Here is a 24,656-nt window from a genome sequence, read left to right as displayed (position 1 = left end):
GTTGTTACTCATGAGGTCTTCTCTGGGCACCTTCCTGTTCTTTTCTGCTGTTACTGGTTCTCTTCAGAGTTCTTTCTTCCTGCAAGTCAGTGATCTTATTGATGTCCGAGACTCGCAGCCTAAAGACGAAACAGTCTGGGCAACGAATTTCAGGCGACGTATTTCCTCAGCGTAGTAATTAGCCCTGGCTACTGATGAACAAAAGCAGATAATATTTGAAAATAATAAGAATTTGCTTTTGCAAGACCAGATTTCTGACCTCGTGGAGGAAAGGTGGGGAAGCATCACATCGGTTCTGGGCGGACAGCAGGAGGATTCCAGCTCAGGACCTTGGCTGTGTTTGGAGAAACCCAAATACAACAGGGGTGGATGTACCTGACACCCTTCTGCAAGCTGGTACCATTTGGGGGTAGGAAGCGGTCAGGTTTGTAACGCTTTGCCAAAGGAAACGTTTAAATATTTGAATGCAATATTGACTTTAAGGGTCGGAGGAAGATGCGCAGAAAGGCGAGAACGGGGACTGTGGTGAGGGGTGCCGGCAGCTCGGGGCTTGCTGGGCTTTGGAGCTGCTGGCCCCCATCGCCTCTTCACAGGCTGCAGTTACTTCTCAGCCCTTCCCAGCAGCTGTGTTCTCAGGCCAGCCTTGGGCATCCCTGGGCTGCCTTCTCCCTGGTCTCACCGCCACGCCGTTCTTAGTTATCAGGATTTTCCCACACCTTGAAATCTGTGTCCTCTGCTGCAGCTTAACGCTGTTACATCTTGTTCAGTTCCCACTTGCTAATTAATGTAATTAATTCATGTTCAGTTGATAGCATCCTTTTGTTTCTGTCCCTCCTTAGCTTTCTATTCTGAGTAGAATATGGGTAGTTTGGGTAAAGTGTCCTCCAGAGCCTCATTTTCCTGCCGGGATGGGGAGTTGAAGTGAGGCTGTATAGCTTGAAGCATAAGGCAAGGTGGGCTTCTCTTTTGTTTCTTCTAAAATGGGAAGTTAAATTAAATAGTAGCCAATGAACAGGATGGAAGTGATTAAGAAAAGGCCTGTACAAACCCCGGTTCAAAGTGGGTTTCTCTCTCAGGGCACCCTGCGGAGCTGTGTTGGCATCGATGGGAGCGCCCACCCTGCGCCAGCCCCTGGTCAAGGGCACCGGCTCCGCGGCTTCAGCCCGGCGCCGTCGTGCGCCGAGACTCGGGAGGACGCGGGGACGAGCGAGTGGAGTTTGCTGATCCTGTTTTACGGTGTTTTGGTTAGCTTAAAAATATTTTGTTGTGAGAAACTCCAGATGGATGTGAATGTTCTCAGGGGTGGAGGGAACAAGTGAAGGGAGAGAGTTAGTCATCGTCCTGGCGGGCGAGAGCCGATGAGGACAAGCACTGAATGATGCACACGGGCAAAAATAGCCTGAATTTCAAATGTAATGGGATGTGACGGTTAAGTTCCTCCGAGGGAAAATACTCTGAAGTCCTTGTGCACGTCTTCACAAATGTTTTGGTGCACAGCGCAGTGTAGGAGCTTTTCTTATCTGTGGGACAAACGGAAAATGTTTGGGAAATGGAAAACTAGAGAAGAGAAACTGATGTAAAATTATGTCAGGACTTATTGGCCCAGAGTTACAGGAATGATGAGATTTATATTTCAGTCCAATCCAAAACTCCACTTTTTCAGTTTAGAAGTGAAGCATCCTGTCCATCAAATGTATGCTAACACTTTCCAAGACTATTGAGTTTGTCCAATATTCTTTGAAAGCAGTAATGTTAGAAGGGAGAAGTTGTTTGTAGAGATTTTGACCTGCTTATTCATTGGTTTTGTGAATTCCTTTTCATTAAAGCACGTGTTGAAAGAGACTTGAGATTTCACCTCAAAACTTGTCTTACTTATCAAAGTCATTAGAAATGAAATGGTTACAGTCCAGAAATGACTCTGAATTTTCATAATCAAATCAAATTTTGGCCCCCAGAATTGTCAGGAATGTGAAATTCTGGTAGTTGATCTGCTAATTGCTATCCCTGACAGGAGCTTGGCAGCCGAAGGGGCAGGGAGTCCTCATAATTTTTTGTCGTACCTAGACAAATTCAGTGATATGATTAATAAAATGATGTGGATTTGTCCTACTGAGAAGGTCCCTGGGCTATTTCAGACAGGAGGCCCTCCTCCAGCTGCTGGGGACTCGGCTGAAGGGCTCTGAGGTTGGAAGCTCCAAAGGGTGTGGGGAAGGTTTTGCTGTTGCTCTTCAGCAATTTATAGTGAAATCTGTAGAGTAGTGAAACCAGAGGTTGAATGGAAACCACCACTGTATTCCACTTCTCCCATTTTCTGCATCCCAGGTGGGATCTTACCACTCAGCTGTGTTTTTTCCTAAAAAAATATACTTTGGGGGATGTCATGTGTCCCTTTTTTGTCCCAGGCTCTCTTATGAAGCCTGAAATGACTTGTCAAAGATGCTAAAGTTACCTTTGCAGGAACCTAGTAAGATTGTTTAAGGACAACCCTGACTAGGACCTCTCTTGCACTTTCAAGCTCTGCTAATCCCTGCGGTGTATCTGTGTTAGTAATGGAGTTTCTTTTATTACTCTGTATTTGATGATCTTAGTGTTTACAAACAGAAATTATTTAATGTGAATGCTGCAGTATCCCAAAAAGTGTGTAATGTTTTGTCAGTAGGATATTTGTGATAGGCGTGTTCTGGACGTGGTTTATCCCCATTTAAGGTTTTCATGCCTTGGGGATTGAATAGACTTTTTTAATGGAACAGTGTGTATCTCCAGTGGAAGTGTTTTTGTTTTCAAAGTCAAACAGCACATTGTGGACACATGGAAGTGTGTGGCTTCCAAAAAACAAACCACTATTTATGGATGCTTAAACAGCTAGCGTAGACCAGTTTGGTGTATTTTTAGCAGTAGAGAGTTCATCATTTGATACGGGGGGATTAGAATTTGATGAACAGAAGGCTGGAGATTTCAGGTTTTGTCATTTGTTGTCTGGAGATGTAAAAGCCCTAGACTATTAAACTACTGTCTCTCTAGGCCGTGAATAGCAAGTAAAAATCTCCCAGAAGAAATTAGGATCTCATGCCACTCAACAGACAGGCTCAAGCTATTGCATGGTAAGCTGATCCTAAGCTTGATCTTAGCCCAAAACAAAGTCAAGATCTAGTCTTTGGCCCTGTTAGTCACTTGTAGGCTATGAAAGAGGATTGCTCTGACTGAAAATCTGTCTAATAAAAACTACTTTTAAAATAAATTAATATTATTAAGACAAGTAATATTACTATTACTTTAAAGAGAATGCATGCCAACATGGTGTTTTCATCTGTTTCTTTTTGGAGGACATGCTCACACTCCTAATTAAAATCTTACTGTTCACAGGCATATGTGTAGTCAGTGCATGACAATAGCTTGGGATTTAATGTATGCACAGGTTAAATTAATCTGCAATTTTCAGGAGAGCAGTGCGTCAGTATCACAAGATGTTGAGACTATTTCCTACGTGCTGTTGTACTTTGGTTTTAGGACAAAGTGTTGGTTCTGTAGCTGTGTGCACTGCCAGTCCCTGTAAGCACAACACTGTGTGTGACAATGGGATTACTGTACAAACAGTACTGGTTTCTTAACATAAAAAAAATGCAGCAAGGAATTTTTAGCACGTTGTCATGCAGCACTCTCTGTTTCCTGGCTTGTACGTTCAAGCTGTGTAATAATATTTATATACAAATGCTGACTGTGATTTTCCACCCCGGAAAAAGGAGTTGTCATTTAAAAGTGCTGTGTGTGATGTAAAGCAGAGATTTTTTGACTTGCGTACTTGCATATGGTGTGGGTGTGTATTTTAATTGTTTGAAAAGAGATCATTTAAAAAAATATAACGTTCTTGCTACATAAGCACATTCTCCTGAAGTAAAGGTCACTTTGCTCTTTAAAAGTTGTTCTTGGAAGGGAGGGGAGGTTCCTCATGTTGTCTTTCCCCTGTTCATACCTTTTGAAGTTTTCTGAAAAACATTAAGTAATTAATTGTTGGGCTGAAGCAGCTCTTAGACCATGTTCAAGCTGGGATCCAGTAACCTGAGAGCTGCAGTCATGACTAAATGTGCATTGGCACATGGAAGAGCATTTTTCCCCCTGAAGAACCATGCTATTCGATCTCCCCGGAACTGACACCTGCGCCCGGCAAACACGCAGACTCATTTTACTGTGTGAATGATCACATTGAGTCTCTTAAGCTTTTCTGGAGCCAGGATTTATAAACAGTTCCAAGGCAAAATCGCTGCTTTTTGGCTTCAGCCAAGGAAACTGTTCTGACATCTTGCCAGTTACCAGCGCATTTCTGATCCCAGTGTTCTGGGGCTTTAGTTTTCATGTTGAACTCTCTGGTCCTAACGATCTCTTAGTGGACTGTACATATAGAAAATAATGACGTGGCAAGCTGAGATGTGTACGTTCATCTTCCGATCCACGCTTGACCAAAGAAGGTTGGATCACAGCTTTGTTTTATCCTGCTACAGTGACAGAATCCAGGTGTGACGATCCTATATCTTTAAAGTTCTAGTTTTTCTCCTTCATAAACTCTTTGAAGCCAGGGCTGTCGTTCTGGCTGCACAGCTCCTGGTGTAGCAGGGTCCTACACCTCTCTGGCTCTGTAAGAAATGAGTCATTGGGCTACAGGCTTACCGATGCCAAGTTGCATTTCCAGATAATCCCTCAATAAAGATTGATGCTCTTTTTTGACAGCAAACCACAGAGAATAATAAGGTGTTGGAATAAACAATGGGTGGCATGAAAACCCATCTGCTGACGTGCCGCAAGACCTGCGGGCAACCCCCTCCACTCTCTGCATCCAGGCAGCGCTGCTCTCTGGCCAGTATTCGTGCTGCATCTCTGTCCTCCTGGTCTTAAATGTGGGCATTCTCGAGTTGGACATCTTTAATCCTGAAAGAGCTCTGCTGTGAAAATAGTGCTGCAATGCACAGCTGGGTTATGTACATGAGTGTTCGTAGACACAGCCCAACTCCACCTGCTAATGAAGAGCAAGGCCAGTGCTTCTGGGCAGGCTATCCGTGCTTCAAACCTCATTAACTCTGCCCTGAGTGGTGAAGCTTTGTAGAAATACATGTCTTCTTAGATAAATAATCTTTAGCCTCTGATCTCCTGGATGCGCTCTGGACCCTCTCTGTGCAGTTGGATGTGAAGATGGCAAAGGATGCTCCACCGTTGTGCTGCATCTGTGAGGGGTTGGTGGCAAGTGCCAGCTCCCGATGCTGGTGGCTTTTGCCTGGGCCCTTGGATGCCTGGGGGAGGTATGAGTTATCCAGGACAGCTGGAGCCTATTTCAGAAGTTTGTGGGATTTTTCTGTTGTACATTTAAATTATAAGTGGGATCCCATTTCCTCCCTCTCCTTTCCCAAAAGAAAGGAAGCACCATACCATTTGAAGGAATGCAGTCAAGCTTACCCTGGCCCTAAGCGTGGCTCATTTTGACAGTACTTTTGCTTTTCTTCTTTGAACTCAGGAATTCTGCATTGTGGTAATTTGTGTGACTAGATGCGCGACTTTGTCACAATAACAGCATTTGTGCCCCCATGCCATGGCAGGCACGCAGTTTGTGTTTTCCTTGGCTTGCCTGCGGACATCTTACAAATTTTCCATTTTGCGAAGACTAAGGACACTTTGTGCTCTCAAAACAACTTCACTCATTAGGCTTTGCAGTGCACTCCCATTACGCTAAAAGCCTGTGCCGAGCTCAGACCTGCAGTGAAACGAGCGTCCCTGATCGCTCCCTGCTCCTTGTACCTATGTATTTTCAGAAGTCTCAAAATGTCTAGCCAGCAGTTTGTCTCAAAGCGAGTCAGTAAAGCCTTTTGGAGGGGACTGCTGGTACCCAAGCAGCTGCTGAGGAGCAGGGTGGGAATGGGGGAGCCCCCGCAGAGGTGCCGGGTGGGTGGGTGGGTTGTGGCATCACATTTTTCCCAAGAACAAGTTGTCTTCCTTTGTTAACAAGGGAAATATGTAGCAGCTGAAATTTGGTCGACAATATCAGGTTTTTGCAGATTCCTTGATGCTGATTCCCTTTGAAATGGTATTTTTAAAAGAGAAAGTAGAAATAGTTTTATGTGCCGAGTTCAACTTATGTTAACAAAAATCCCCATCCAGATCCCCATCACAGAAATGCTCTTTAGCAGAGTGGGTGCAAGAGCTGCTCGTTGCTGTTGGGGTGGCTGTAAGCGGGGTCGTGTTATCAGTGGGGTTCGTTGCACTGGCCCAGGTGAGATCCAGGGCTTTGCCCAGGATGAGCACTCGTGGTGGTTCTGGTACCTGCTACGGCCGGTTACTTGGGTCTCATTCATGTTGGGCTTCGTATTCCATGACCTGAGATGCGTGTTCATGCACCGGGCGTCCATGCGGTGCTCAGGCTTCCTGGCGTGTCAGTAGAATAACGACATGTCAAGCAACTATCCAACTCTGCAGGATTTTCAAGTCTCTGTTAGTGACTGCCAGCACTGAGCAGGCTTCTTGCTCTTGCTTGAACTGCCTTCCCCTGCTTTATGCAGTTGAGAGCTTAGTTGCTGGGGAGCTGCACAGAGCTCCAGCAACTCATTAATTAGCGATCAATAGAAATTGGCTGGATCTGCAATATTGCCGATACAAGTATTCTGTTCTCTTTTGAGGAGTCAGGACTTTTGGGATGGCCCGACAGTGATTGCAGTCAGCCCTGCGGCGTGGGACTGTGCTGACACCCCTTCCACCACCGTCTAATCGTGTGTTAGAAAGGAGGTGAAGGTGGCAAATGCTGTGTGTCCCAGCCTAGGAATTTCCTTTCCTACTTGCCTTTGGAGATGTGGAATGCAGCAAGGGATTCGGGAAGCTGGGCAGAGTCCAGCTGGGCTGGTGGGGGCCGGTGAGGGGACCCCTCCTCTCACCATCGCACCCCAGCGAGGTGTGCTGTTACCTCTGCTGAGAAAATGAGTCTTTCTTCAGGGAGCAGAAGGGTACCTAAAAGAAGAGATGTATTAACTGCCCATTTGGAATGAATCTCTAGGTGGGTGGTTTTGGCTGAAGCAACAACTGCCTGGGAGGGGGATACTGCTTTTGCACAAGTGGAGTAACACGGCTTTAAAAACCTGGGCTGGACAGGACAGCGAGAGCCAGCACTTCCTCCCCTAACGCATTCAAAAGCAGTTTTAAATCGGATTAGGATTTTAACAAACACTTCATGGTTTACTCTCCACAGGGAGGATCAAAGCCCAAGGAGGACTCTTTAGCTGTTTGCTTTTCCTTTATGTAGAAACTTCACTGTGGCTGCCCTAAAAAAACCCACTAAATACAATTAAAAAAATCCCTTCTCAGAAAAGCAAATGACTTGACCACAGCCTAAAATAAGGTGTTCGTTATCTGCTGATTTTTTTTTTTCTGTATTTGCTGCTTTACTGAGTTCCCATTCAGAGGTGGTGCAGGGAGCAGGTCTGCATTCCCAGCTCCAGCTGAACTGATCCTGGGAGGTGCCAAAACCGGACCATGTATTTGCCTTAATGTGCTCTGTCATCACAGCTCCTGGGCAAAAAATGAAGTTCGGTGTTTATTCCATTGAAAAATACAGTAGCGTGGAGTCTCACTAGAGAAAAGGACTGCTGCAGTATTGCACAGATTTGCATATGGACTCTCTTTTGCTATTTGGTGGCAATGTTTTTAAAATAATAGCAGTTTGTGTGCATATCCCTGTTCAAGGTGACCAGGGGTTTGCCCTGCTGGGGGGATGCTCAGAGACATAAACAGCAAGGTTTAAAAAATATAGTAATAATGGGAGAGGAAAAATAGTTTGTGGTTAAAACGGAGCACCATGTCTGGCCCTCTGGCTTCTTCCTATTATTATGCCAGCGACTTTTCTGAAAGAAATCAGTTGGGACTGGTCAACCTGGAAACTTGGAGCCGAGGTGCCGCAGGGACCTGGGCTGGGGGGGAGTCCCTGGGCTGGGGGGGGCTGTGTGGCCGCGGCCCCTCCGTGGGCAGGGGGTGGGCTTCTTCCGTCACAACTCCTCTGTAGATGGAGTTTGCCGCGAAGCCCGTTTCTTGGTGTTTGCGGGGGAAATGTGGTATTGACTGAGGAAGGGTCTGCTCATGCCAATGAATTCCCAGGGCTTTGACTAGAGAGAGCAGCTCGGAACGAAGCCCTGCATCCCGTATCCCCCCCAAATCCGCGTGTTGGGTGTGAGGTGAAACGTTCTCGCTCTCTTGGCACCTTGCAGGCGGCATCTCGCAGAGCTGCGCCCCGGGCTGGAGAGCTGGTTCAGGCTTCGGTCCGAGCTCTGCGTGCCTTTGCCAGCCCAGCCGAGGACCTGGCCAGCCTTCCTGGTCTTCGCGGGAGGGTGCCTCAACCAAAGCCTTGGCTCTTTGATAAGAGCGTGGTCACAGACGTCTGAGCCGTGCCAACGTGCTGAGGAATGTTTGCAAGGTCGATGGGCTACGATGCCCATGATTTATTTGTTGGCTAATGCTTGTTCTCTCCTCCCCATGTAATGCGGTTTAGTTCAGAAAGTGAACTACATGCAGAATGAGGATTAAACTGTGTAAGCACTGATGGATGTTTTGTAGGTGATGCTTTGCAGAAAATCATTACTTTGAAATGTTGGAATAGAAAAGAACATTTTTCAGGCTTTTCGGACATAGCATGTTGTGGAAGAGAGGCTTGGAACAGATGTACTCATAGTTTATTCCATTTATCATATTAAAAATAAAGAAAAGACAATTTCAGCTCATTTACTGCTTTATTAGTTCAAGACAAGACCTTTTCTAATCAATGTGTATAGCAAACACAATGCTTTCATAACTGGCAGTAGTGTTTCCAAAATTAATGAGACTGTCCTTGTTTATTGTCTGGTAACAAGTCAGACAGTTGATACATTGGTCTAATCCTGCCGTTCTCTTATATTCATTCTAGTATAGGAAAAATTACAGTCTTATTTTTAAATTTTAAAGCATTTGAGGGTTGTTGTTTTCCTCCATCCGTTTGAGAAAACACTGCTAGAAATGAGAAGGGCTGTACAGGAAATGTTCATGAAGGCAGGCATCTAAACTACATCTAAGGGAGTCTTTTGCTCTTATTTATCTAGAGGTATTTATTGATTTTTCCTTCCTTTCCAAAAATACTGATTTAATTTATGAGGTGATAGAAGAGGCTGGGAGAATAAATTTACCTATAAGAGTGCAGCATTGTCCAACTAATTGCCCAGGAAACAGAGAAAAGATCTGCTGATCTACCCCTGCAGATGTTTCTCATCTGGAATACAGACCAATTCTAGGCTTTTTTTTTTTTTTGATTACTGTTTATTTTGATGCTTTATTACACTGCCATTACCAGGAAGGAAACAGTGCACAGAAATCCAGCAAGATGCTATTTGTACTTTGGTAACATTTATTTAGTAGCAATTTGGGGTTTAACCGCTTTCTCCCCCCTTTTCTTTCTCTAGTTGTGAGCCCTCGCTTCCATTGCTCCATTGGGAACAGTAAAATATGCTGATGGGTATATGGGCTGATACCCGCCATGGATGTTATTAAACTACCTGAAATTTTATAGATACATTAATGCTGATTTCCAGAGTGTAATTAATAAGGACCTGTTGGCTTTTTTTGCCACCTAGTGCTTCTGTCCCTGCATTACTGTGAAAGGTTGGTATGTGCGAGGAGTCAGGAACCATATGCTGCAGCCTTCTCAGCCAAATGCATGTTTGAGTTGTCAGAGAAGTTTCCTTGCATGAGTGGAATAAACTTAAACCTTCTGTGTTTTGCTAGAGCTACCGAGGGCTGGGCCAAACCTTTTGTAGGCTAAATGGGAAGAAGCAGGCTTATATAGTACCTCTTGCTTTTGGAGTTGTTGTGATCTGGATTTTAAACTTGGTGAATCCTTCTTTATGAAAGATGCTAAGCTTGCTGATATTTTGTGTTTAATAGGATGATACATGTTCCCACTGTGGACAGAACTTCAGATCTTTTAGCTGTGCACACAGAGCATCTCTGCCCTCTGGATCCGTAGCCAGTGATGCTCTGACACACCTCAGCTATCATTCCATGTGATTAAAAATGTCTGAAAAATTAAATATGGGCAGAGCCAACAATCCTGTGCCACTTTATTTCTCCAGATTTCTGCTGTAGATGTTAATGTGTAAGGTGAGTGTGCCTACATCTATTGCGTGCACTTGCATTTACACCCACAGGCGCATCGTTGCCTTAAATTACATGTGTGCATTACAGCTGAAAGTGGGCAGAATCACATCTGTATCTAAACTGCGTCCTTGCAAGAAACGCAGTCTGATCTGAGCTGTGTGTGTGTGTTCATGCTGAGGGACGGTGGAAGCCCTCCTTTCCCCACGCAGGTTCTGGCTTCAGCAAACCCAGCGGTATAATGGAGCTGTTCTGCTCCAAAGGGGAGCAGGAAGGTGGGTGGATTAGGAAAAATTTTATATTAGTAATTTTTTTCCACCGGGCCATGTCACATTCAAGTCCCGCCATAGCTTTACGGCTTACCAGGCTACTTGCCGTCCCTCCTGCGAGTGGTGGACCTGCTCTTGTCCGTCTGCCTGCGGCTGCCGGTCCGAGGCAGCGCTCGGGGGGCTGCGAGGGTCAGTGCTCTGCAAAGCTTTGCAGTGACGGTGGCTGCAGGTTAGAGCAGCACCGACAGACTCCTGCAGTGGGTAATATATTGCTTTTTGGTACCTTGCTATGGCATCCAGACCTCCCAACTTTTCATAATCCACAAATGGAAAAGTGGCACTTAAAATGAATTTATTCAGGTGGGAACACTGTAAAACACGAAAATAAGGCTTTTGACTTGCTGCACCTACGTTTGAGTGTCAATGAAAAGCTTTTTATTTGGTTTTAGAGCCAGACTTTCAGAAGCCAGTGTGCCTTGTGGTCTGGAACCGAATGTTACGGGTAGCAGATCGGAATGGGGCACTGCACAGTGAGAAAGGGATTGCTAGCAAAGCCGCACGGCGGAAAGGCAAGAAAACATTTGGGCATCTCATAGGAGAGCGTTTGCCTGGGGAAGGCTGGAAATGGGAGGGGGAGAGATGGGAGAGGCAGAACCCAGACCGAAATTCCTTTGGGCTTAATAAGCAAGCCTTACTTCGCACGCCGTCATTATTTTTTTCGCTTGCCTTCCCCACGCGCGGTGCATGCCCGCTAGCCTGCTTTGTGCAGCCATTGGCGTGTACCACACAGCCGGATCGCCCAGCGCGCCCAGGCTGCTGCCTGCCGGGCAGCACGGGGGCATCCGCGTCGGGAGCTTTTCAGCTCCTTTCAACCAGAGAAGTTGCCTGCACCCTGAAGACAAAGAGGAAGAGAACCGTGAAACAACGGTGGAGATGCAGGGAGAGCGAGCAGGCACGGTTTTCCTTTGCTTATTTTATTTGACACTGTCCTTAAGCATAAGGTCATTTTATAGCCTGCCCGAGGGCTGCCAGGCGGAGGAAGTTACCTTGTGAAGGAAGGAACTAGCCCATACTGTCTAAATATTGTTGATTGTGTAATGAATGGACGCCATGGCTTGAGGAATCTGAATAGTAGCTCTTTGTGCCCCTGGCCACCTCCTGCCAAAGTACTTTCCATAATTAAGCGTAAAACATATTTACATTCCTGTTGTCTTTGGTCCTGGACACACACCTGTATGTGTGTGTATGTACATGTATGAGGTGCAAGTATATATATTCCTACGCGTTTAGAATATGTGTTTCTGCCCAGTGCTCATGAGAACAGCCGCAGCAACCGATGGAGGTAATGGGGAAGTGTGCTTTGAGGAAGTCAGGGGTCGTAACTGTGAGAGGCAGAAGGAATCCATTGGATTCATCCCTCTGCCAAGCAAGAGTATAATCCCCATATAGAGAGATACTGTATTTTGTCTGAATCAGAAGGTCCGGACTGAATGCTCCCTTTTTAAATTCATTGACGTTTGCATGGAAACCAGAAAAATGGGCTTAAGTCAAGAATTCAATAACCTCACTTAAAACTGCTCTCCATGGCAGACACTCATCCGCTTACAGCCTTTCTGCTTGTGTGACGATAAATGGTGGAGTAAAATACTGTGTATAGCTGTATCGCTAGCATATTTATAATACAGAGGTTGATGTACAACAGCTTTTCCATGCGCGTTTCTCCCTCTTCCTCCATGATAACTAGCAGCCGGACATTGATTAGTTCAGTTTGGGGGGAAAAAAAAGTCGTGCAGGACAACTGGATACTTCAGCAAAGAGATTCCTGAAATGTGTCCAAGGGAGAACTGAGCGGTCACGTGGCGCTGGCTCCGTGCCTGCTTCCAGCTGCCGAGTTTCATTAAAAGACAGCCAAAATACTTTAATTAGTCTTCTAGCATAACTTTCCTGTGCAGGCAACGCTATAGCTTTCACAGCCGTGGCATCGGGACAGAAGAGATGGTCTGTATGATGCATGAGTGATGGCCATGATGCAACCTCCATGTCAAGATGTGTCCCCTTCCTGAGGCTTCCCGGAGCCCACCTTGGTGGTGGGGTCATGCTGGGGAGCCAGCGGCAGGAGAGGCAGCCTCGTCCACATTTGGGCTTTCCTAAAGTTCAGTATGGCTCCAGATCTAGGGCTATTTCCAACGTACCTCTGTATGAAGTCTCCTCTGACGGATCTTCCCAGCAATAATTTCAGATGTATAGTCTCAAATGGCTAAATTTATATGACTATCTGTATAGCACTCCGAAGAGACACTCGCAAATTTACTGGGGTAATCCCCGCTCCTGTTGCAAAACTACTTGCAATAATTCTGCAGAAATTCAAGCAAAAAGTCATGCTCAGTCTCATCATGAGTTTACTTTTTCTCCGGATGCTTTCTGAGCTTTCAGGCTCTTAATGGAAACACCAGTGCTCACACTTGGAGGGCAGGCTGGAAAGTTTGCGTGGGCTTGTGTGTGTGCCAGGGAGTCACTTTTTTGTCTGTCGGAAGCCTGTTTCCATTATGCTTTTGTCAGACTTTGCCTCCGTAAAGGGGAATTTGGACTTTCCATGTCAAAGCACTCTGCAAATGTTATCCAAGACCTTTACCTCTAGTCAGTGCTATAGTTGGTCCGAGGAACACCTATCGGCACTTGACCAGGAGCAGGGAAGGCAGGACTAGCGCTCTTGCCCTTTGAGAGAAATGTCTGCTGATTTGTTTTTTTAATTTTTTCCTCCTTCTGTGTTCACCATTTTAGATGCATGCTCATGCACATGCTCTCTTTAACAGCCTGTTTTTCCCTCTAACCACTTCCAGCTTCAAAACCTCTCCGCATCTTCTCAATGTAAATACATTTTAGCTTGCCCAGTGCAGGCTGGGGAGACAGTAGTGACCTTCAGCTAAGAGCAAAGCATTTGAATTTGACCTAGTTTGCTGAAGAGTGGGTTTGGCGGTGGCAGAGCAGCCGACGAGCTCTCTCCTCGTGGTGAAAGTTCTTGGGAAGCCCCGGGGGCAATGGGACAACGTGGGGGAGATGCCCCATGCAAGTGGGAGAGCAGGGCTTAAGGAGGTTGAAAGCCTCAGGGCTTGAGTTTTGGATGTGTATATATATACACACACACTTAAATTGAAGCTTAACTGTGTTGCTGAGTCACAATTACAATTCCTTTATCCAAGACTTCTGAGATCTGTAGAGCTTTGTGTTTGCTGGCTTTGGACAAGTTATTTCTCTCTGTGGATTGAAAGTTTGGTGGAACTAACGTTGTTTGGGACAGTAACTTATAAAAGACTATGTGCGGATTTACCAGAACTTGCCTGTCAACGGCTGGAGTTTATGCAATAGTTCAGTTCTTATCTACATAAAAAGTCAGCCAGTTATTGATGCAAATGCGAGCAATTTTGCAGCAGTTTATGCAGGGTTTAAATAAGTTGACTTAAAACCACGTCTTTGAGCAGTGCAAGCTGGCCTCTAGTGAAATTAATTGTCGCACATGAAGCACTTTGAAAAACTCAAATGTGAGGTTTCACCGGGGTGCAAGTGTGTCTGTGTCTACTTACGCACAGTTAATGAAGAAGCGATGGCCAGATTTTACCTCCAGAGACCTGCTTTGCCTTCAATCACAGAGTAGAGAGTTTGAGCTCCTAGCAGAACAAACAGGTGCCTGACAAGTTAGACAAAATCAAAAGAAATAATTTTCACGTCCATATTTTAGTGGTTTTTTAAAGACCAAGCAGGGAGAAGTGTCTGAAGTGGGGCTAATTTAATAAATGCACACTAGAATCATAATAGCTCTTTAGATTTTGCTGTTTTCTCCAGTACTGGTTTCTCAGGAGTGCTGTGGAAGTGTATTTGTCTTTTGTTAAGGGACATGTGTCTTTAAAATTATCCTTATCTCAAGTTTAAAGTGCAAAATTCCCAGGTTGGAAGCAAGTTAAAATTTCCTGTTCCAGCTGCATCTGCATTCAGTCTCAGGAGCAGATACTTGGCTGTAATTAAGAAGAAAAGAAAAAAAAAAACCCAAAACCGGAAAGAAATCAGTATTGCAGGTAAAAAGGACTAACCGAGGAAAAACATTCTTTGAAAAGCCCCTCAGGCAGTTTTCAGGATAATTTTTACTTATTTCTTGAATAACTCCTACCACTGGTCAGCCTTGAAAAATAACAAAACCAAACCCCACCACACATCCCTGCTGATGAACACCATGGACTTGCTTGTAGCTTATCTAATGCCTGAACATCTGTTTCTCCCTTGCCCGAGAGGTTCTCTTGCGATGAGTTAATGCAATTCCCTACACAAAGGTTAAATAAAGTTGAGAGGCTCTGACCGGTGGCGTCGTGCCACGGAGGCCTGCACTGCAAAAACAGCTTTGCTGCGGAAATATCCAATTCTAGTTCAGAAAGAAACTCAGGAGGGGAAAAAAAGTCACCTAACCTAAGCTGGGGCTGCAGCTCTGAGCTTTCTAGTTTGAGGAAAAGGTACTTAAATAAGGAGAATGTGCTTTGAACCATGCACTTTCCCTGGGTCTGAAGATCTGGTGCTGGTGGTGAGCTCATCATCTGCTTCCCTCTGCTTGGGCAGCTTCATCGTCTTCCCACGGGATGGACTTGGAAGCTGAATACCCGTTCTTGGTGATTGTGTAGTATGCATGCACAGGATTATTTAGTACTTTTTTTGATTATTTAATGCTGTTTTGCATGTTTCACAGCAGGGCCTTTTATGACTGGAGCAGCTGGGGGTGGGAAGGGATGTGGGGTGATCCCACCACCACCACCGAGTCCTGGAGCTGATGGGCTGATCCGTGGGTGTTGGGTGGCAAGAGATGCTCAGAGCAGCACAGTGTTGTTCCCTGTGGGGATATCACACGTGCGTGTTGGGGAACGTTGGATGACCGTAACCTTGCAGCGGTGCAGGACCGCTGTACGTGGGGAGCGGCTCCTTCGGAGGCTTTGGCAGCTGTGGGGAGCGCAGCGTCCTTGCAGGCAGGGATGCTCACGGAGTGCAGCACAGCACGACTTCATCGCTTCCTGACTTTCTGAAGATGTAAAGGGAAGTAAGGGATAGCTTAGACCTCGCCATTTGGTTTTCCAAGTCTTGTCTCAGTTTTCCGCCTATCAATAATTATTAGCTTGCATGTAGCATTAGATTTTTGTGGGATTGGCACCTGACAACTTGCCCATATGACTGTTTGTGGTACAGAGCCACAGAAATCTGCATCTTGAGTGAAGGCCCTTTCCTTAAGATTAGTTCTGCTCAGAAACTTGCAGTGCTGCTATGAAATGTTGCATAAATTAAGGGAATACATGTCTTTTCAAATCTTCCTTGTTTTCCCTATCCCATTTCTCACTCTCCATGTCACAGGGCAACACGCTGTGAGGCACTTAGATGCAAGATTGTGGTAATCTGTAGCATGTGATGATCTCTCATAAAGGTAGAGAGTCCCGATATGGACAAACCAACCCCCTATATTGTCACGCGATCCTGCAGTGGCTGGTGCCTGTAGTGCCTTCTCTAGTCAAGCAAGCAGGAGAGGACTGGCAATTCATCTTTTCATGATGCTAGAGAGCTGGAGGTGTTTGGTGTTGCAGCTCCCCAGAGTTTGTGACGCCATTGCCATGACGTTGGCTGAAATCGCTGCCAGGCTAAGTGCCGTGTTGGGAGCAAGGTCGGGGCAGCCCGGCAGCAGGGGCTCTGCTCTGACGTGCTCTGCGGCACGGGACGTGCAGACGCGGTGCAGAAACCTTCATGTATCCACAGCATTTGGAGATGATGGGGCCTTCCCTGTCCTTGAGGAAACAACAAGGCAGGAGGGGACCTGTGACAACATTGTCCTCCCTTTCCCTATCTTTGGGAGGAGTCAAAAACCAGCTTTCGTGGTATTCCTCCCGTTTATCAAGCCAGTGCCCCGTTTCCACTCCGCCGCTCCTGCCAGGTCTCGGTGAGCAGCAGGCAGGGCTGTTCTCACAGGCAGCTCCCAGCTGTGCTGCTTTCGGCTTTGGTGGCAAGTGCCGTGATCTCCTATTTAAGTTTTGCTTTCCACTGGAGTGTGAATTAGCCCTGTGAGAGGAGCTGCCCCTGATGGGACCCGGGCAGGGATGCCGTAGCGGGCGTTACAGCTGGGGTTACCCTGCTTTCCCACTCTTTCCCACGTGCTGCACAGAAACAGCCGCGCACTCTTTGGATGGGCTCGTTGAGAGTTGATAGCCGTGGTGGTTCAGCAATGGTGGGTGGTGAGACCCTTACTTTGGCTTCCAAGTCATGAAGGGAGACTGCTTGACACTGGGAGAAATAAAGTGAGTGTGGTTTGGTGAAAATAAAACCTGCTTGCTGGCAGAGTTATTTTGAAGGTGGGGTTTGGTGGTTTTTTTGTTTTTTTTGTTTTTTTTTTAAAGAAAAAAACCCTCCTTGTAACTTTGATCACGATGAATTACACAGTCTGCTTGATCCAGGAAATATCAAATGTATATAATCCTGTAGCACTGATTCAATATTTAAGTAGCTGTAAATGCAAAATTATACAGTTGCATGTAATCCTTTCTTTGGTCTTTCTGTCTTTCTCTGACAGGCAGATCCAATAACATACTGTGGCAATCCCAAAGCACATGGCACAGATGCTATCTATCGTGGCAAATAGTTAGCATCACGTTTGAACCATCCCTCTTTGGAAGAAAAAGCCTCTTCCTCGCGTGTTGGATTGGCGTTTTCATGAGAAAAGCCTGCCTGTCCCCCTCCTGCCTGGCTGCTCATGGCTGAGGACTCTGTTTTCTGTAAGAGAAACCCCCTGCGGGGACCCTCGGGGGGCTCAGCTTGATGCTTCAGGAGCTGGGAGGGACTGCCTGGTGGCAAGGACTTCCAGCGCAGCTTGTGGTGGCATGTTGGTATCAAAATGCTCAAATACTGTGAGTTGGGACATATCTCCATATCAGAGGGTTGGGTTAGAATTCAAGGGTTAGAGTTCATAATACTTAAATCTGCAATATGTTTCTATTTACTTGCATTAATTTTTTTTAATTGGTTTTTGTTTTTTTAGACTTGTTTATTTCCAGTTGTTCTGCCCTAACCATTGTGGTTAGAAACCTTTTTAAAACTTAAATTAAGATTTTGCCCATACCATAGTATCCTAACTTTTGGGACTTTAAGAACACCTCCATCTCCTGAGATTCAAAATAAAGTTATGAAAGAGGGCACCAGGATTTGTTTAAATGCAAGTGACTTAGATTTGAAATAGAAGAACCAGTGAATAGAGTTGATACAGTAAATCTTGCATCTAGCAATTACTTCAAAATAGCCATGTGTCCTGTCCTCTCTCTTTAGAATAAATGTGTTATATGCTGAAGACCAGTTCTTGCAATAGGACTGATTTGGGCCGGGCAGTTGCCTTTACCCAACCAAATCGATTGCGTTGTGGTTTTGGATGCAGAGAGGCCAAATTAAAAGCCCCAGCTCGGAGGCAGATGGTCAGGAGCAGGGACAGGACCTGGACATGGGCTGCTCATCCCTTCTTCTGCCCCAGGGTAGGCTGCCTCTTCCAGCATTTTATTCCTAGATCTCAGGTCTTGAGAGCACATGGGAGATGGGGATGGCCTTTGGGATGAAGGACCAGCCAGCTGCCCCTCTCCTTCATCCCCATCGCTTCAGCCCTTGAGCTTTACCAGCCGACGGTGCCCTGGGAGGAGCAGGTTGGGTATAATTACACCAGGTCGGTATAGCCCAGAAGTCGACGCACTCGGCAAGAATAAGGGCTTCTGCCTGTGTCCGCCTGTGCGGCCCCAGCGAGTTATTGACAAACACCGCGTCCACACTTTTACTTTTCTGTCCTTTCCTTTCCGTCTCGGCTTTCGGCTCCTCCGGCTCCCACATCCTGCGAGGCTGCACTTCACACACAGCAGCAGGAGCATCAAAGAGGAGATCCTGAATAAAAACACTGCTTTATGACATGTCTTCAAAGTGCCTTTTTAAAAGTTCAAAGGATGCGAGGAAAGGAGGGGATCAAAATCAAAGGAAGATTGGGGGGAGGGAAATTAAAGCCTCAGAGGAACTTTATGGCATGTTTTCTGTAACACTTTCAATGCCAAAATCACAAGGGTTCCCAGCACCAGCTCTTCTCTTTCTGTCAAACTCCTCATTTACTTGCACTGGTTTCAGTGCAACTCGGCAGGTCCCAGTAGCTTCTGCCCCGCACACAGGTACGGGGCACCCACATTTTTACTTTCAGTGATGAATTTTATGTAAGACCAAAAATTCCTGTTCTGTTGCCTCCAGGCCAAGGGGGAGACACTTGTTCTGTACCGGCTGGGAAGTCCGGGGGCTGACAGAAGAGCTGTTCCACTCTTGGGGAAGGACAGCAATGAGACATGATGTCCATATGCGTGTCTCCTGCTCTTTCAGCAGGTTTGAGGTGATTTCTTCTTTTCTTCTCCCAGTGCCTGCCTCTGACAAACTGCAGCTCCTGGATAAGAAGTTGAATTGCCGTCTTTGGAAACCTCCTAGGGAACTGGGCTCAACATGTATACTTCTTAATATTCAATTAGCTCTCATAGTTTGATTGTTTTCCTGCTTCTCTCTGCCTGTTTTTAAACAGCACAGAAAAAAAGTGATGTACGAGGGAAAGAAGCCAGGCTATTTTTGACCCAGGATCAAACCCTTTTTACTGATGGGCACATGCCCACTGACGTGACCTGGAATCACTTCACTGCTGTGGGGAGCAGAGAGTGGCCTAGGGCTGAAGTTAAAAAGGGCAGGGATATACATTGCTGAACAGCTTTGCCAGGCTGTGCTACAGTTTTAGGAGCTTTCAGGCTTGTGTGTTTAAATGGAAGTCGAAAGACCAAGAATAAAAATGAATTATATGAGAAAAAAAGGTGGATATCGGTGGGGGGTGTGAAAGGCTCACTCTCAGAGTTGTGGAGAGTTTCCTTGGGCTTCCTTGAGCTGTGGAGGAGCAGCTTGTGGATCCGTCCTGTTGCTAACCACATTTAAACCATCCACCAACAAATGCTTTTCCTCCATAGGGGTGGTAGTGTTTCCTCATCCGACTGCTTGTCCAGAGTTCATAGAGTCGACGTGTGTGGTGTTCCTGCAGCAACACTCAGTCCTCGTCCCGCCCAGGTAAGCTCACCTAAACGAAGCACTTTCCCAGATGCTTTCTAGGGCTGCTGCTCCAAGTAAGTCAGAAAACTGGTGCTGGACACCCTTCTCGTTAATTCATTCTCCTGTTTTTTAGTACACTGAACTATGCACCTTGTGCGATGCACTCTGGTTTAGGCAGTCATCCAAAAATAGTCAACACTGGTGCGTATATGGGAGATAAAATTCAGTGTGTGCTGTGCCGTTGTGGAGGTCTCGAACTGTGGTGTGTGGGTGGTGGTCTGGAGAACAGCTAGTGCAAAGAAATAAATTAAATTACTTGTCTTTCACCCAGAGAGGTCCCAGTTTCACTAAATGTCACTGAAAAGGGCACCTCAAGGTGAAATTCAGTAGGTGTTTAATATACCTCAGCAAAAAGGTAGAATTTACAGGTTTATTCATTGGTAACTACAAGGGGGAATTTAAGGCATGTGGAGTAACTAATCAGATTGGAACTTGCTTTAGAGACTGGGGCCGAGACCTGTAAGGTTTGTTTACAAGAGGGGATTTGCATCTAAGTGAGATCCTTTAATATAAGCTCTTTATATTAATTGGTTTGAAGCAGGCATGTCTCAATGAACAGATGGCTTTATTTCCCTCACAGTCATCGAGGCCACGTGGGAGGATTTCCTTTTCAAATACACCGTCAGCAGTGGGGACAGGCGCACAAAGTCATGTCTTGTGCCGAGCCAGGGCTGGGGCACGGTGGGACCATCCTGGCAGTGCCTGGTGGGCAGCGTGGGGGAAGGAGCCCCATGTGCTTACCAACCCAATGGCTGCTTTCTCAGCATCCCATAATAGCACGCACGTTAAAGGATGTGACAGTGTTTAGGAGGTTATTAATGGCTTCCCACGGGAACCAGGAGCCTAGCAATTTCCATCCACCTCACCCAGGGTCCAGAAATAGAAAGGGGCTCTTCTGTATTCCCCCACGCCTTGCTCAGCCGCAGGTCCACCGACAGTGACTGTGGGAAAAGCTCATGGTGCTCGGACGTGTTTTCCCTGCTGGGGGGAAAAGCAGTGAGTCAGCAGAGCTAAGGACGTCTGTCCATGATGTCAGTGCTTCCCCCTGACTCCTTGACACCCAGCTCCGCTCTGCTGTCGCAGCTGGCGAAACCTTACGTGAGGCATTTGGGTCATAGGACAGAGCCATTTGGAGACAGTAATGAAGAGTTGGTGCTCAACGGCAGCACAGTGGGGCTTTCAGAAATTGGAAGGTAGATGAGGCGTTGATTGGATAGACTTAAAATGGTTGGATAATACTCTATAGTGTTTGCCAGAGCTGGGGGGAGAGACTCGCCAGCATCCTACAAGCAGAGGTTTGGAGCCTTCAGAGTCATTTGAACCCTGCTTTGCAGAGGCAAGGGGACAATATCTGAAATGCGTCTTGCATCCCCTCTGCGGGAAAGGACACAATCATTTTGAGTAAGGGAATTTCTTGGCTCTGATGTGTGGAGTTTTCATGCTTCTCTAAGCTTAAAAAGCTGGAGCAGCCCAGGTAGAGCCGTGCACATCCCGCAGCCGTGCTGTGCTCAGCTCCGGGGTCCCCGTCCCCTCAGCCTGGAGCAGGCTCGTACCCCTCGGCAGGGCTTGCTGCGGCAGTCTCGGGCTGCGAGGGGAAAATAAAGCTTCCGTATAAGCAAACAAAACACGACTTTGTCCTTCAAGCCCAGCAAGGACAAACTGTCACCAAAGTGCCAACCTCGGTACCTCTTAAATCATTCCCACTTGTTCCGGTTTTGGGCACGTCGAGCTTAACGGGTATGGGACACTTCGTAGTGTTTGGGTTGAGTGGGAGAGGAGGACTCAGCTGTGGGGAAGAGGCTTTGATGTCCAGGGCTGCTCTTGGGCTGCTGCATGCCAGGGTGGCAGCTCGGGCTCTGCAGCCATGTGGGCAGCGTGGGCTGGCATCCCTGCCAGCACTTGCCTGCACGCCAGAGGACAAATTCTCACGTATTGTAGAAAACTGCATGGCTGCACCCTGCAGCGTGGCATGGCACGCTGCAGGGGGGCAACCGGCCGTGCCACGTGGTGCCGTACCCACCGCTTGCCCCAGTGTTGCCGCAGCGATGCTTTCACCAAAACCTGCTTTTCTGCACCTGCTTTCTGCCGCACCGCCCTCAGCATCGTCTGGAGCAGCCGGTGCAGGATTGCCCGCTGGGACATGCGCATTTGCCTCCAAAGTGTTTGTATCGTTTGAGCTCGCAGGGCGTAAAGCCTGGCATCGCGTCAGCATTTCAGCCTTTGCTCGCCGTGACGCTAGACGAGCAGCGGCTTGCGCTGGCTGAAGTGGCAGAGGGTGGGAAGCCCCTGATGGGCCAGCAAGGTGCTGCAGGGTGCAGGCAGGGGATGGGGAACTTTATTAGGTGCAACTTCTTCCAGGGGTAACCTGCACTCCCTGGGCCATCAGGAGCAGCCTGGTTTGCACTGCTGTGATGCACCATGCCTACCGGCACGGTTTGCCACCAAGCCGCTGGGTTTCCACCCGTGGGCATTGCTTTTCTTTTGGCAACTCCTCCCAAACCTGCGGTGAGCGTGGTGCGTGCCAGCCCCCCCGGGTAGATGCTGGCGTGGGGCCACGCACCAGCTCGGGGATGGCAGAGGGGGAAACGCATCCGAGCGGGCAGCACCTCTCCCAGCCCTGCGTTTCCCCGCGGTCTCCTCATCCTGCTCCTTGGGCTGAGAGGGTCGTGGCCGACGGTGATGGTGTTGTGCCCAGAAGCAGCACTGCGGTTGCTGGCATTTCCTTGCAGTTTGCTGGTAGAGTGTATATAATTCCATTAAGTAGAGATTTTAGATGTTTTGGGGTTTTTTTCCCTTTTCCCTGTCTGAAAATCCGTGGCTGTCGGTGTAAATTCCCGTGTGCCAGCTCTCCCTGTTGCAGGTGGGCTGCAGCGTGGCCTCTGTCTCAGGTCTGTGTGGGTTTTTATTTTATTTTATTTTTGTGAGTGTTGCTAAGAGATGATTCCCCATGGAAGCTGCTAGACCTACACAGATGCAAAACTGGTGTGAAAGGGAGGGGAGACTCCCTGAAACCCAAACGGCAAGCATCGCAAATGAAAATCTGATTGGGAATCCTCAGCCACTTATACACAGGCAGTTGCAAGAAAAACAGTGCTGTGCACAGGGCATTGCTATTTCTCGGTGAAGATCACGGTGCGCAGCACCTCCTGGCATGGCCGCTTATTTGAAATGTCCTTTTGTAATGAAACTGTTTTTCTGTGCTTTTCTGAGGCTGCAAATGGTTATGCAAATTCCTAAATATTTTCCTACTTCCTTTTTCAGATGTCTAACATTATGTATTATTTTCTGATACTTACCTAACCCGGGAAATCTGTTTTCCATCTCATTTCAGCCAAGGTTTTCTTTTTAACCAGTCCTTCCCAGTATTTTCCTTTAACACTTTTGGTTTGCTGAGTGAACTTTGCAATGTGAAGATAAATGAAAGTGAAAACGTATTGCTTGTCACATACTTGCTGTTTAGAGAGGGGTTTTTTTCCCCTTCTGGATTTGAAGAGAGAGATATAAATCATTGATTTCAAAACAGGGTAATTTAACAAGATTATAGGAGAGAGAAAATCCACTTCCTACCCAAAGTAACAGTCTCTTAGCTTTCTCCACCTACACAAGCCATATGCATCCTCTGAGCTGCCTGAGATCCTCTTTTGTGTTTTTCTGGCAAGACTATGGTATAATAATTAAAGTCCATATGCAAAGCTTTCTCTGTGGAGCCCACGGTGGGTCTTTTAATTACTTTGTAATTGGTCAGAGTTACCATCCCTCAGCCCCCAGCCTGCTCTGCTGTGTTTGAAAAGTCCCAGACCTGAAGGGATGTTAAAAGCTCAAAATCCCAGCTTGGAGAGATGTGTTCAAGGGTTGCCTTTTCTTGCCATCTCCATTTTTAATAAACACAAGCAAACCGTGCTTTTCTTTGCCGGGAGCGAAGCCCTGGGATGGGTAGAACAGTGGGATGCTGCGCTGCATCCGTGCGGGGGGCAGCGGGATGCTGTGTCCGAAGGGCTCCACACCGGTGCAGAGGGATGGAGAGAGGGATGGCGAAGGGAGCGCTGATCCCTGGCTGGAATTACTGGTTTCCAGTTGCAGGGAGCCTTTGTGCTGACCCCTGGGGAGAGCGGGGGATAGCAGAGCTCCTCGCTTGGAACACTGGAAAGCCTAAAACTCGGGCATCGTTCAGGCTTGGTCACATCATCCAAATTTACTTTGTCCTTGCAGTGACGGTCCCCCTTCTTCCAAGGGGTGAAGTGGCGATAACTCCCAGGTGTTACCAGCACGGGAGGCAGAGATTGTGTAAGTGCAGGCTCACGTTTCTGGTGGTCACGTGCTGAGAGTCCTAGAAACAGGTACAGTAACAGTTGTCAGCAGTGCTGCCGCATCCGAGCAGATATTGCGTGAGATACTGTCAAATTAATATATATCCTGTTCTTGTTATTCCCATTCTTGTTGGGAGTCGGGACTCTCACCAGGCACAGGGGCTAGAATCAACAGATAGTTTTAATAAATGTAGCAAATCACACATAATTATTTGACTCTGGGAGCTGGAACTCAAAAACCGGTTCTTGTAAAACAAACATAGGTGTCACTTTGGCTGTCAGTTTAGCAGTAACATGTCACAGAAAAAAGTGTCTTGGAGCCTGTTGAACTCCGACTCGCGGGACAGGGTTCCAGTAATGAATTTTCAATGAATCATTTTTCTAATTATATCAAATTATTTTTACAAACATTTTCCTGGGAAGAAAGTCTGAAACTAGAGCCAAAAAGGTGGATGGCTGAGATTTAGACAGTGCCTGAAAAAAATTTAAAAAATGGACTGCATGCTAATTAGTTTTTATTATCAGGTCAAATAGTTCTTCAAAATGCAGAGCTCCTTCAACAACTGTAGTGAATGCTGGTGTAATGCTGCAACTGGCCTCGTATGCGTGTCCAACCTGTAAACTTCAAGTTAATGGATTCTAATGAAGTTCCTTCAAATGTGGCCAGTTTGCGTCATTGAAAAATTGGAATAGCTTAGAATGGTGGCATCAAATCCAGCTCTTCCCTTCCCTCTCCCCACACGGCCCCCGGGGACGCCCCAGCAGC

General features: G+C 46.8%; 1 long non-coding RNA gene across 3 annotated transcripts in view; it reads left to right on the top strand.

Moving 5' to 3' along the window:
* Nucleotides 1-2,984: 2,984 nt before the first annotated feature.
* LOC142044181 (uncharacterized) overlaps nucleotides 2,985-24,656 on the top strand; it is a 44,313-nt gene continuing 22,641 nt past the window's right edge. For 2 of the 3 annotated variants that reach the window (XR_012654236.1, XR_012654235.1), the window contains exons 1-4: nucleotides 2,985-3,101; nucleotides 16,999-17,307; nucleotides 18,696-18,824; nucleotides 19,445-19,541. This is a non-coding gene — a long non-coding RNA (uncharacterized LOC142044181). The remainder of the gene's footprint in view (nucleotides 3,102-16,998; nucleotides 17,308-18,695; nucleotides 18,825-19,444; nucleotides 19,542-24,656) is intronic. The other variant, XR_012654237.1, reaches the window with a different exon arrangement.

This window comes from Buteo buteo, chromosome 24 (genome assembly GCF_964188355.1).
Source record: "Buteo buteo chromosome 24, bButBut1.hap1.1, whole genome shotgun sequence".
NCBI classification, from domain to species: domain Eukaryota; kingdom Metazoa; phylum Chordata; class Aves; order Accipitriformes; family Accipitridae; genus Buteo; species Buteo buteo.
This window is presented reverse-complemented; position numbering and strand designations above follow the sequence as displayed.